Source organism: Ictidomys tridecemlineatus, chromosome 8 (assembly GCF_052094955.1).
Source record: "Ictidomys tridecemlineatus isolate mIctTri1 chromosome 8, mIctTri1.hap1, whole genome shotgun sequence".
Lineage (NCBI taxonomy): Eukaryota > Metazoa > Chordata > Mammalia > Rodentia > Sciuridae > Ictidomys > Ictidomys tridecemlineatus.
Window position 1 is genome coordinate 82,032,511 of NC_135484.1, and position 11,744 is coordinate 82,044,254.

General features: G+C 44.0%; 1 pseudogene; it reads left to right on the top strand.

The window, feature by feature from the left end:
* The first annotated feature begins 1,309 nt into the window (after positions 1-1,309).
* LOC101976432 (MAP/microtubule affinity-regulating kinase 3 pseudogene) lies at positions 1,310-3,381 on the top strand (annotated as a pseudogene).
* The last annotated feature ends 8,363 nt before the right edge of the window (positions 3,382-11,744 follow it).

The window sequence follows — 11,744 nt, forward strand, 5'->3', positions numbered from 1 at the left end:
TCCGAAGTCTTAACTGGCCACATGTGTGACACATTTTGTTTCTTTACTGATATTAAAAAGCCAACATGTTCAATACCTGAAGTAAATTAATAATCTCCTTTAAAGATACAGGTATTTGGCAGAAATGCAAGACAACTTTTACAAAGAAGAGAGGTGAAGCAAGTATTTGCATATTGCGGCCCCTACAATGATTGAATAAAGGAGGTTTGAAGACTTTTGAAAGACACTAGGAAAAAAAAAGCAGATGAGCAATACACTAGAGCCTGAGTCCCTGACCTGTTACCAAACACCTTGGGCCTTGTCGCTGATGGCCATGCTATTGCTCCTCATTATTATGAGGAGAAGGTTTTGAGATCAAGGTAAAAGGAGGTTTATTGCTTTGCCAGCAAAGGGGAAACACAGGGGACTCCTGTGCCAGAAGATTTGATTCTGCCCATCAGAGAAAAGAGAGGGTTTTTAAGGAGACTATTCAAAGGCTCCACTCCAGGTGTGCCCTGACCAGGGGTTCCCAGGAGCATCCTGATGGTGTGTTAGGATTAACTAGTTTATCTGGGAGATCATCACTTCCTAGTTCTTCTGGTGACTTCCCCTGTCTGTGGAGAACAGATAACTCAAGGCAATCTTGTTCCCTGCCCCCAGGTTAGGGAGGGAGAAAGGGAGAAGGGGAAAAGAAAAACATTTCCCTTTTAAAATAAGCAGCCAGGGTTGTATTCCAAAGGTAAAGTGGACCACTCTTACAACCCCAGTGCTTCCACCAATCAACTTCACCATCCAAATTGAATTGTCAAGTGTGTTTATGTCCAGCTGAATATTTGTGGAAAAAAATTAGTTCTCTTTTTCATCAGGTCTTGACCCCCAAACTGTCAAGTTCCTTAGACAGACTAAGCGCCTGGGTCCTTGGTCCACTTAGGGTGCATATGACCCCTCTTTACGCAGTCAGTACCTTTATGACTGCATTGGCTGCCTAGGAGATAATAGAATGAGAATCCTAGAAATGAGTGGACCTAGAACCACTCCTCATTTGCCTTTTGGCCTTTGATGTTCCCAGAGCGAGTTTTTGAACTGGGCACGTTATTTGTTGGTAAAAGGCAGTTGTGGCTGTTTTTTCCCTCAACCCATCTCCAACTCTCTCCTTGTTTTCCCCCACCCCCTGTCCTTGCCTAGTCCTCACCTATCCTAAATTTTCCAGTGACACCGAGACCCACCGATCATCAACTTGGGTCAAACCATGCACCCCTCGCATGGAGCTAGACGGGCAGAAGTCACCTCCCAGACCGGGCACTCTGGAGCACAGCGCCGAAAATCCACAGCTTCCTCTGCAGGCGAACAGCCTCGCATTGGAGATTATAGAGTCCTGAAAACCCTCGGCAAGGGGACCTTCGCCAAAGTCATGCTGGCCCGTCACGTCGTCACAGATAAAGAAGTGGCAATCAAGATCATCGATAAGAGACATCTGAAGCCACATGTCCTCCAAAAGATGTACAGAGAGGTGAGAATCCTCAAGATGTTAGACCACCCACACATCCTGAAACTCTATGAAGCTCTGGACTGCGAAAAAGCACTCTGTTTGGTCCTGGAGTACGCCAGTGGAGGAGGAGTTTTGGACTATCTGGCCAACAAAGGAAGGCTGCAGGAAGAGGAGGCAAGATCTATATTCCGGCAGATCGTGTCTGCAGTGCAATATTGTCACCAAAAGCAGGTCGCCCACCGAGACCTGAAGGCGGAGAATCTGTTATTTGACGAACACATGAACATCAAGCTAGCCGATTTTGGACTCAGCAACGAGTTTACACTTGGGTGTAAACTCGACACGTTTTGCGGCAGTCCGCCCTATGCAGCTCCAGAGCTCTTCCAGCAAATAGAGTATGCTGGTCCAGAAGTGGATGTGTGGAGTCTTGGCGTGGTTCTCTACACCCTAGTCACCGGGTCGCTTCCTTTTGTTGGGCACAACGTGAGAGAAATCAGAGACAGAGTGCTACAAGGTAGATACCGAATCCCTCTGTACATGTCAACCGAATGTGAAAATCTGCTGAAACGCTTCCTGGTGCTCAATCCAACTAAGCGAAGCACCCTAGCCGAAATTATGGGAGACAGGTGGATCAACAGAGGCCTTGATGTCCTCCAACCCTTTGTTGGTCCAGAGGTGGCCGTCTCCCACAGAAACATCTCGTTGGCTAAGGTGCAGCCAAGCAGGGTCCTGAGAAAGAGCACCAGCTGGCCTCCTCAACGCAAAGTGCAGCGAAGCGTTTCCACTCACAAGCAGACACAGTCCCTGGACCATGCTGGAACTGGGCCATATCCGACCAGCACTGCCCACAGTCACCTCAGAGAACATCCAATGGCCTCCCAGAAATCCGGCGGCAGTGCTGTGGGAGGAAAGGGAATTTCTCCAGCCAGGCCCGTACCTGGGATCACCATCAGTCCCAAGGAGCTGGAGACTCCCGAATTCAAGAAAATGCCTGCTGCCTACCAGAGCAGCACACCATCTGGAGGGAGGACACTGTGGAGTAAGTACATTTGCCGCAAAACCAGCAAAGCAGACACACGTTCAGTGAGCCGGAATGGTCAGAACAACAGCACCTTCCCTCCTCCGAGCCCTCCAGCGACCTCAACCCACAGTGTCCCAAGTACCTCCACCCGGGGCTGCCTCTGCTTCCCCAGAGCCAGTGCCCTTCGTCGAATGTTCCACCGCCAGCCCCGGGAACGCCAAACTGCAACACACGAAGGTCCTCTTGCCTCACCCAGCTGCTTCCATCCAGCTGAAGAATTGCCCCAGACTCAACGAGGCACCACTGGAGCTTTCACTGAGTTAACATCAAAACTCACAAGAAGGCCTCCAGCTGAGTCTGAGAAGACCCTGAGATATAAGGGCTCAAGTCATCATGTCTCTGCTGAGCAGAGAAAGGAGAACCAACAAGCAAAACCTCGCTCCCTGCACTTCACCTGGAGAATGAACATCACTAGTGCCATGGATCCCAGTGACATCATGAGGGAAATCCGCAAGGTGCTAGATGCCAACAACTGCCACTACATGCACAAGACGCCCTTTCTGCTCTTCTGCATGCATGGAGATGGGTACACCGAGAGAGTGGTGCAGTGGGAGATAGAGGTATGTAAGCTTCCCAGAATATCTCTCAATGGGGTCCGCTTCAAGCCAATTTCAGGGAAATCAGAGGCATACAAAAACATGGCTTCCAAAATTGCCAGTGAGCTCCAACTGGAACCCAGTCATTAGAACCAAAATGAAGCAGCAACTTGAAATCTTTTCCTCAACACTGATGGACATATAGAACAACATTTTGGCAATTTTGGGGAGCAGTGACTAAATTAGGGTTTTCTTTCATTGTCCAAGGAGGTGATGCCCCTCCTGGGAATTCTTGATGCAAGGCGCTGGTCAAGACTACCCAGTTACTTGGGTTAAGACCTGTTCCACATAGGGAGGTATTCAGTTCTTGAACTTGTGGTTCAGGTGGCAGGGCTCAGCGGTGGAACGTTATGGGCACAGGCTACTACTCATAATTGGACTGGTCATACATATGACATTGGTTTTGATGGCTTTGTCCAAATTTTCTCACACGCACAAACAAACCTTTTAAGGATAAAACTTGTGTAACAAACGTGTTGAGCTGGCTCCTGACCGTTGCACTCTACCAGAGTGTAATGGACACCAAGTTCCAGCTTTTTCACCCCTTGGATTTCTGTCTTTTCTCATCCCCCATGGCCCCTCATCTGGTTTCCTCAATCAACCACCCTGCAGGTGGCAGCAGATGGGACCCAAACAGGCTATTACACTGTGGAGTGCAATGACCACAAGCCATCTCAGTGTGATCAATGAAAGGGGTTTTGGGAGAAAGTTTGTGCAAAGCAAGCCAAACCAGGGTCATAAATAGGGGCAACCCGATTATGATGACCAGCTTGCTTTGATAAACTTCTAACTCCCACACCTGGCATCCAAACCTCATGGTCCAGAAGTGAAGAACTCCATGAGTGTCACAAACCTCTGTTTGAACAGATGGTTCCCATAGCAACTGGGACGTCTCAAGGGGTGCTTTCCCACTGAGAGTTCCCAAGACAGCCTTTGACTTTGTCACAGAACATTTCAAAAACACTAATCCCATGCTTCAGAGAGGCATTGTCATTTCCATCTTCCATCTTCTACATCATGACCTGAAAATCTGAGGTGACGAACACCACGCCTGGGAGTGGAAGCGGGTCTTTACTATGAATGCCCTAAAGTCATGGGACCCCAAAAAAGAAAAAGAAAAAAAAGAGAGAAAGCGGCATTTGAGACATGCCAATTCCTAACAGTATAGTGCTCCATCAATGGCTTTCATTTCAGAGGTACTCCATCTCTCCCTACATGCTCTTCATTGAATGATCCCAAGACAGCCATTGCCTCTGTCACAGATTCTCCTAACAGATTCTCCATTGAATGTTTCCAAGACAGCCATCGCATCTGTCAGATCATTCAAGAACCCAAATCCAGTTGCTGCTTCATACTAGCATTGTTGTTTCCATCTTCCATCTTCTACATCCTGACAGAGAAATCTGAAAAAAAATTAAAAACAAGAACACCACGACTGGGAGTGGAAACTGCGTCTACTATGAAAGACCTAAATTCATGCAACCCTGAAATAGAAAGATGCACTTGAGACCTGCAAATACTTAACAGTTCCGTGCTCCATTAATGGGTTTCAGTTCAGAGGTAATGCATCTCTATCACATGCTCTCCATTGAATGTGCCCAAGAGAGCCATTGCCTCTGTCACAGAACCTTTCAAGAAGCCTAATCCAGTTGCTGCTTCATACAGCCATTGTTGTTTTCATCTTCCATCTTCTACATCATGACAGTAAAATCTGAGAAAAAGACTACCAGGCATGGGAGTGGAAACTGGCCTGTACTACGAATGCCCTAAAGTCATGGGACACCGAAAAAGAAAGAAAGGTAGACCCATTGGAGACCTGCAAATTCCTAACCCTATAGTGATCCATCAATGGCTTTCAGTTCACAGGTAATCCATCTCTCCTAACATGCGCTCCATTTAATGTGCCCAAGACAGCCATTGCCTCTGTCACAGAACATTTCAAGAACACTAATCCAGTTGCTGCTTCAGACAGGCATTGTTGTTTCCATCTGCCATCTTCTACATCATGACCTGAAGTTCTGAGGTAAAAAACTCCAGGCCCGGAGTGGAAGCTGGCCTTACTATGAAAGACCTAATAGTCATGGGATCCTGAAAAAGAAAGAGTAACCCATTTGAGACGTGAACATTTCTAACAGTTCAGTGCTCCATCAATGCCTTTCAGTTTAGAGGTTATATGTCTCTTCTAACATGCTCCCCACTTCATGTTTTCAAGATACTCATTGCCTCTGTCACGGAAGATTTCAAGAACACTAACCCAGCTGCTGCTTCAAACAGTCATTGTCATTTCCATCTTCCATCTTCTAGAGCATGACAGTAAATTTGGGGGAAAACACTCCAAACCTAGGAGTGCATTCTGGCCTGTACGCTGAATGCCCTGAAGTCATGGAACCCCCAGAAGAAAGAAAGACCCATTGGAGACCTGCCAATATCTAACAGTTCACACTGCACCTTCATTGGCTGTCACTTCTGAGGTCATACATCTCTACTAACATGCTCTTCATTTAATGTTCCCAAGGCAACCATTGACTGTCACAGAAATTCTCAGAACCCTAATGCAGTTGCTGCTCCACACAGGCATTGTCGCTTCCTTCTTCCATCTTCCACATCATGACACTGAAATCTGAGGAAAAGAACACTATGCCTGGGAGTGGATGCTGGCCTTTACTATGAAAGACCTAAAGTCAGAGAAGAAAAGAAAGACCTGCTTGAGACCTGCCAATTCCTAACACTTCAGTGCTCTGTAATTGGCTATCACTTCTGAGGTAATTTCTCTCTGTGTTAACATGCTCTCCATTTACTATTCCCAAGATAGGATTGCCTCTGTCACAGAACAATTCAAAAACCCTAATCCACTTGTTCCTTTAGACAGGCATTGTCCTTTCCATCTTTCATCTTCTACATCATGACAGTGAAATCTGAGGAAAAGAACACCAAGACTGGGAGTGGAAGCTGGCCTGTACTGTGAATGCCCTAAACTCATGGGGCCCTGAGAAAGAGTGAAGGACCACCGTGAGACATACAATTCCCAACAGTTCATTGCTGCCAAAATGGCTTTCAGTTCAGAGGTAATCCTTCTCTCCTAACATGCTCTCTCCATTTAATGTGCCCAAGACAGCAATTGCCTCTGTCACAGAACATTTCAAGAACCCTAATCCAGTTGCTGCTTCAGACAGGCATTGTTAATTCCTTCTTCCAACTTCTACATTATGACAGTAAACTCTGAGAAATAGAATACCTCCACTGGAAGTGGAAGCTTCCCTAAAACCATGGAACACTGAAAAAGATAGAAAGATCCACTTGAGACATGCAAATTCCTAAGAGATCAGTGCTCCATGTGTGGCTTTCAGTTCAGAGGTAATCCATCTCTCCGGATACACTCTCCATTTAATGTGCTCAAGAGAGCCATTGCCTCTGAAACAGAACATTTCAAGAACCCTAATCCAGTTGCTGCTTCAGAAGTCATTGTGTGGATTCCACCTTCCATCTTCTACATCATGACTGTAAAATCTGATGAAAAGATCACCACTCCTTGGAGTTGAAGCCCTCCTTTACTATGAATGCCCTAAAGTTATGCGACCCGGAAATCAAAAGAAAGACCTGCTTAAGACATGTAATATTCTAACAGTTCAGTGCTCCATCAATGGCTTTCACTTCAGAGGTAATCCATCTCTCCTAACTTGATCTCCCTTTAATGTGCCCCAGACAGCCATTGCCTCTGTCACAGAACATTTCAAGACCCTAATGCAGATGGTACTTCACACAGGCATTGTTGTTTCCATCTTCCATCTTCTACATCATGACAGTAAAATCGGAGAAAAAGAACACCACGCCTGGGAGTGGAAGCTGGCCTGTACTATGAATGCCCTAAACTCATGGGACACCAAAAAACAAAGAAAGATAGACCCATTTGAGACCTGCAAATTCCTAACACTACAGTGCTCCATCAATGGCTTTCAGTTCAGGGGTAATCCATCTCTTTTCACATGCTCTCCATGGGATGTGCCCAAGACAGCCATTGCCTCTGTCACAAAACATTTCAAGAACCCTAATCCAGTTGCTGCTTCACACAGGCATTGTTGTTTCCGTCTTCCATCATATACATCATGACTGTAAAATCTGAGGAAAAGAACACCATGCCTGTGAGTGGAAGCCTCCCATACTATGAAGGCTCTACATGCATGGTACACTGAAAAAGAAAGACCCAGTTGAGACATGAAAATTCCTAACAGATCAGTGCTCCCTATGTGGCTTTCAATTGAGAGGTGATCCATCTCTCCTGATATACTCTTCATTTAATGTGCTCAAGAGAGCCATTGCCTCTGTCACAGAACATTTGAAGAACTCTAATCCAGTTACTACTTCAAAAGTCATTGTCCTTTCCACCTTCCATCTTCTACATCATGACCTGAAAATCTGAGGAATAGAACACAATGCCTGGGAGTGAAAGCTGAACATTAGAATGAAAGACCCAAAAGTCATGGGACCATGAAAAAGAAAGAATGACTCATTTGAGACCTGAACGTACCTAACAGTTCAATGCTCCATCAATGCCTTTCAGTTTACACTTTATATGTCTCACCTAACATGCTTCCCATTTCAAGTTCCCAAGATAACCATTGCCTCTGTCACAGAAGATTTCAAGAACACTAACCAAGCTGCTGCTTCAAACAGTCATTGTCATTTCCATCTTGCATCTTCTAGAGCATGACAGTGAAATTTGGGGGAAAATACTCCAAACCTGGGAGTGCATGCTGGCCTGTACTCTGAATGCCCTGAAGTCATGGAACCCGCAGAAGAAAGAAAGACCCATTGGAGACCTGCTAATTCCTAACAGTACAGTGCACCTTCATTGGCTGCCACTTCTGAGGTCATATATCTCTAATAAATGCTCTTCACTTAATGTTTCCAAGACAACCATTGACTGTCACAGAACTTTTCAGAAGCCTAATGCAGTTGGTGCTCCACATAGGCATTGTCCTTTCCTTCTTCCACCTTCTACATCATGACGCTGAAATCTGAGGAAGAGAACACCATGCCTGGGAGTGGATGCTGGCCTTTACTATGAAAGACCTAAAGTCAGAGAAGAAAAGAAAGACCTGCTTGAAACCTGCCAATTCCTAACACTTCAGTGCTCTGTAATTGGCTATCACTTCTGAGGTAATTTCTCTCTGTGTTAACGTGCTCTCCATTTACTATTCCCAAGATAGGATTGCCTCTGTCACAGAACATTTCAAGAACCCTAATCCACTTGCTCCTTCAGACAGGCATTGTCCTTTCCATCTTCCATCTTCTACATCATGACAGTGAAATCTGAGGAAAATAACACCAAGCCTGGGAGTGGAAGCTGGCCTGTACTGTGAATGCCCTAAACTCATGAGACCCTGAAAAAGAGTGGAGGACCCCTGTAAGACATACAATTCCCAACAGTTCATTGCTGCCAAAATGGCTTTCAGTTCAGAGGTAATCCTTCTAACATGCTCTCCATTTAACGTGCCCCAAACGGCCATTGTCTCTGTCACAGAACATTTCAAGAACCTTAATCCAGTTGCTGCTTCAAACAGGCATTGTTATTTCCTTCTTCCAACTTCTACATTATGACAGTAAACTCTGAAGAATACAATACCTCCACTGGAAGTGGAAGCTTCCCGAACTATGATTGCGCTAAAATCATGGAACACTGAAAAAGAAAGACAGATCCACTTGAGACATGAAAATTCCTAACAGATCAGTGCTCCATAAGTGGCTTTCAGTTCAGAGGTAATCCATCTCTTCTGATACACTCTCCATTTAATGTGCTCAAGAGAGCCATTGCCTCTGTCACAGAACAATTGAAGAACCCTAATCCAGTTACTACTTCAGAAATCATTGTCCTTTCCACCTTCCATCTTCTACATCATGACCTGAAAATGTGGAGATAGAACGCCATGCCTGGGAGTGAAAGCTGAACATTAGTATGAAAGTCCCAAATGTCATGGGACCATGAAAAAGAAAGAACGACTCATTTGAGACCTGAACATACCTAACAGTTCAGTGCTCTATCAATGCCTTTCAGTTTATACAGTTTATATGTCTCTCCTAACATGCTTTCCATTTCAAGTTCCCAAGATAGCCATTGCCTCTGTCACAGAAGATTTCAAGAACACTAACCCAGCTGCTGCTTCAGTCATTGTCATTTCCATCTTCCATCTTCTAGAGCATGACAGTGAAATTTGGGGGAAAATACTCCAAACCTGGGAGTGCATGCTGGCCTGTACTCTGAATGCCCTGAAGTCATGCAATCCCCAGAAGAAAGAAAGACCCATTGGAGATCTGCCAATTCCTAACAGTTCAGTGCACCTTCATTGGCTGTCACTTCTGAGGTCATACATCTCTACTAAATGCTCTTCACTTAATGTTTCCAAGACAACCATTGACTGTCACAGAAATTCTCAGAACCCTAATGCAGGTGCTGCTCCACCCAGGCATTATTCTTTCCTTCTTCCATCTTCTACATCATGACACTGAAATCTGAAGAAAAGAACACCATGCCTGGGAGTGGATGCTGGCCTTTACTATGAAAGACCTAAGTCAGAGAAGAAAAGAAAGACCTGCTTGAGACCTGCCAATTCCTAACACTTAGTGCTCTGTAATTGGCTATCACTTCTAAGGTAATCTATCTCTCTTAACATGCTCTCCATTTACTGTTCCCAAGATAGCATTGCCTCTGTCACCGAACATTTCAAGAACCCTAATCACTTCCTCCTTCAGACAGGCATTGTCGTTTCCATCTTGCATCTCCTACATCATGACAGTGAAATCTGAGGAAAAGAACACCAAGCCTGAGAGTGGAAGCTGGCCTGTACTGTGAATGCCCTAAACTCATGAGACCCTGAAAAAGAGTGAAGGACCACTGTAAGACATACAATTCCAAAAAGTTTATTGCTGCAAAAATGTCTTTCAGTTCAGAGGTAATCCTTCTCTCTTAATATGCTCTCATTTACTATTCCCAAGACAGCCATTGCCTCTATAACAGAACATTTCAAGAACCCCAATCCATATCACATGGTGTGCATGTGACCTTCAGCGAAGTTTCTCACTCAATGTATTTTGAGTGATCCTTTCACAAGTGTACCTGTCTCCCTTGACTTTGTTAGGAACACAATAGGGCATTTTAATGGTATGTTCTTTCTGATTGTCACAATCTCTGTTTACACACATTTATACCATATTCATGACTACAGCCAAGCACTGTGATGAATTGGTAGCCATATTTTAATCGTTAGGTGACATAGCATACAAGCTTTCTATCATTTTGTTCCTAAATTCTTATATTTGAACATTAAATACTACTCATAATTGTATTTTTTGTTCCATCAATCATAAACACTCATTTTTTATTCTCTGTTTTATAACATACAGATATTAGTACTTTTGACTCTTCCTCAGAGTTCTTTCTTTTTTTTTAAAGAGAGAGAGAGAGAGAGAGAGAGAGAGAGAGAGAGAGAGAGAGAGAGAGAATTATTTATTTTTTAGTTTTCGGTGTACAAAACATCTTTGTTTCTTTTTTTTAATGTGGTGCTGAGGATCCAACCCAGGCCGCACACATGTCAGGTGAGCATGCTACCACTTGAGCCACAACCCCAGCCCCCTCTGATTTCTTTCAACTTCTGTTATTTGTATTTTATTTGTTACATTGTCAAGGTTGGACAATTATCTAGTATATATTACATGGAAAAGGAAATCCATTAAATCTTAAATTAAGAATATTTCCATTCTGCTTATGTCATGATGGTTAAAAAAAATAGACCAACAAAGTTTCATGCATAATAACGATAGTCTTTCAGAACAGGAACACTTCGTCACTAAAAATCTCCTGTCAAGAAACCTCAGAATATTCAATATGAGATGTACCTATGTCCTTAAGAGATGAACACTGACACTGAGGCCAATCAGGTCAATCAAGTCAAGACAGCCAATCTTATTGGCTACCCATGTCAGGTAGGTGGTCTGACCTTATTTTCTATTAAACTCATGTTTCCACTGACTTCTTTGTGTACACACAGGTGTTCATGCTCTGCCTACGTGAATTTATTCAGACAACATGCAATTCAGGTGTTGCTTGCTTCTTTAATCTTGTAAATGAGGAAAACTACTCACAATACTTATGATACTATGATTTTGTGATTCCATTTCACTGAGTAGTGTCTTTTTTCTCTCTTTTCTTTCCCTTTTGGTACTGGAGATTGATCCCAGGTGTGATTTACCACTGCACTACATTCTCAGTCCTTTTTAATTTTTATTTTTCAGACAGGGTCTCACTAAGATGTGAAGGTTAGCTTTCCACTTGTGATCCTTCTGTCTTGGTCTCCCAAGTGGCTGGGATTACAGGTGTGAGCCACTGTACCTGGCATTTCATTTTCTTTCACTTGCTCAGTGGTATGTTTTCCAATTATCTTCCTTTTCCTCATCAATATTTGCCTTCAGTATATAGTCTTTCCTTCAATTTGTCCTATTTCATCTAATGCAGTTACATTCAACAAAGTAGGATCATGATAAGAACAAAAATTCCAAGAGGTGTGTGGTGCACAACTATCCTAACAGCTACTCGGGAGACTGAAGC